Source organism: Gekko japonicus, unplaced genomic scaffold (genome assembly GCF_001447785.1).
Source record: "Gekko japonicus isolate JY-2015 unplaced genomic scaffold, Gekko_japonicus_V1.1 scaffold1849, whole genome shotgun sequence".
Classification (NCBI taxonomy): Eukaryota; Metazoa; Chordata; class Lepidosauria; order Squamata; family Gekkonidae; genus Gekko; species Gekko japonicus.
In genome coordinates this window covers 214,049-216,445 of record NW_015172062.1, presented here as the reverse complement: position 1 = coordinate 216,445, position 2,397 = coordinate 214,049, and the positions used below count along the sequence as shown (strand labels likewise).

The 2,397-nt window shown below is 45.8% G+C and overlaps 1 protein-coding gene across 1 annotated transcript in view; it reads left to right on the top strand.

Annotated features, from left to right (window-relative positions):
* MYL4 (myosin light chain 4) overlaps positions 1-1,657 on the top strand; it is a 25,437-nt gene extending 23,780 nt beyond the window's left edge. The window contains exon 7 of the mRNA XM_015420790.1: positions 1,414-1,657. The gene's annotated coding sequence lies outside the window, so the exon portion shown is untranslated. The remainder of the gene's footprint in view (positions 1-1,413) is intronic.
* The last annotated feature ends 740 nt before the right edge of the window (positions 1,658-2,397 follow it).

Here is a 2,397-nt window from a genome sequence, read left to right as displayed (position 1 = left end):
CTCCTCCTCCTCCTCCTCCTCCTCCTCCTCCTCCCCCTTTATTCACACCAGGGGGGCTCAACCTTTTTGAGCCAAGAGGCACATTTGGAATTCTGATATGGCATGGTAGGTGCAGTAACAAAGTGGCTGCCACAAAATGGCTGCCACAAGAGCCAGGGCCAGCCACAAAATGATTGTCACAGTTTAACTTCAGTAACACGGTGCTGTGGTGGCACAGCTGCGGCTAAAGCGACATTTTTAAAAATCTGCACAGCCAATCAAATCTCCAGTAGCCAATCAGAAGCCTGGCTGGGCAAATGCCCTACCTGGCCCCGCCCACTCCCTAAAAGCACCTGGCGGGCGACTGAACTGTGGGGGGCCCTTCCCTAGTCTTCTATTCCTCCCTCTCCTGGTCAACCAGTGTTTTCATATTTTAAAACCTTGATTTATTTTAGTACAGCACAAAATATCACACCATTCATATGACATGACATTTCCTACTCCCTGATGCAGAGAAAAACAAAGTGGCATTTAAAATATTTATTTACGTAGCTTATTTGGAGCCCTCCTTTCTCACTTAGACCCAAGGCGGATTACAGAAAAAGAAAAGGAGGAAAGGTATTCGCACAGCAGAAGATACCGACGCAGTAGGAATCGGAATACAAAATGCAATGACCCCATGAACAGCATTGAGGGCAGAAAACTGCCTAAGGCGAGGCGTGGGGTGGGCGCTGCAGAAAGTGGGATTACAAAGTATAAAACAGGGATGGCCAAACTTGCTCACTGTAAGAGCCACAGAGAATAAACATCAGATGTTTGAGATGTCATTCAGTGATCTGATAACTGACACCTCTTGCTCTGAGTTACTGCATCAAAATGTCTGTGCTGTTGCAATCTTGAGTGTGCTGTTCAGGTGTGTATCTGTAAGCTGCAAAGCTACTTTTGGTTTATTGACATTCACCACTGAAATCTCATGCTCAGATCTCTAAGTCTAGGACCCAGGGGGAAAACATGAAATGTCTGAGCGATTGAGAGAGTCTGGCGAAGTAAGCAGCAGCAGCAGAACTGGAAACAGGAGATGGCCAGTTCCAGTGCGGGGCTCATGGAAGCCCTCTGGGGGCCTGATCTGGCCCCCAGGCCACATGTTTGACACCCCTGGCTTAGAGCTACTGAATAGCAATGAGAATCTATGTTATATGCTGCTGGAAATTGTACCATTTTACCAGTTGCTGTTACAGGCTATTTATATTTTAGTGATGTTTTATTGCTCTGATGGGCGTTTGAACCTGCCTGAAGCTTTGGGGAGGCAGGAAACAGGAACCGCTGGCTGCATTATGACCAGTTTGTCTGTCGATTATAGATGTAAGGTGTTTCAGGCTAACAACTAGTCCATGACCAGATTGCGCTAAAATCGTCATCTACTTTTTCTTCCAGGTACTTGGGGGAGGGCAGAGGTTCCATTCCGCCAGAATTTCTTCTCCTCTCTCCCTTCTTCTGCCCTCGAAATACACAGGAGATGCGTCTGCCAAAGCAATCTGTATTACTACATTGGAACAGCCTCTGTATATAAAAGAATGTGCAGTCCTGCATCAGTATTAAATCTTACTTTATTATTTTTTTTGTTTCCCTTTTTGCCTTCTGTATCAATTGATCCACCCAAATTAAAACACATGCACACACGCACAGACTGCAGTCTCTGTCGAGCTTTTGTACAGTTGATAGATGCCACGTTTCTTAACGGCTACCCAAGTCTCTTGAGAATCACCCCTTATTCCTGAATGTCACATAGAACATAACAAGGTCCCTCAATTCGAAATGTCTATGTGGCATCCCATTGTTTTTGGAAATAGAAGCAGGTTTTCTGTTTGTGTTGCCAGAGAAGAGATTAGGAGAGAGTAAGCGAATGACACTACACTGAAAGATCTGCATGTTGGAATATTCGTTCATTCATCTCCATTTACTTAACAAGAAAGTTTCCAGTTCTCATGGTTACAGGAGGAAAGGGTTTCTATGACTGTCAAAGGGTAAGAAACCTGGACGAGTGTTTCCATGGTTGTAAACACATCCCTCTCCCTTTCCTGAACAGATCCGGAAGGCATGTTTCTGTTTGTTTATTTCTCTCCCCATCCTCTCATCCTGGAGTCATCGTACTAAAAGATATGGGCAGGAGTAGAAAATCTGAGAACAACAGTTCCTACGTCTGATGTATTTCTCCCCACCATCTACCTACTTTAAAAGAAAAGTATCACTTGAGATTACAAACCCAACAATGGCTCTGGATGGGGGGGGGGGTTGTACTGCAGGGACGGAGGTCACTTTAGGGTTGCCAGGTTCCCCCTGGCCACCGGCAGGGAATGGGGGGTTAGTGTTGCCAGATCCAGGTTGGGACCTCCTGGAGATTTGGGGCTGGAACAGCGT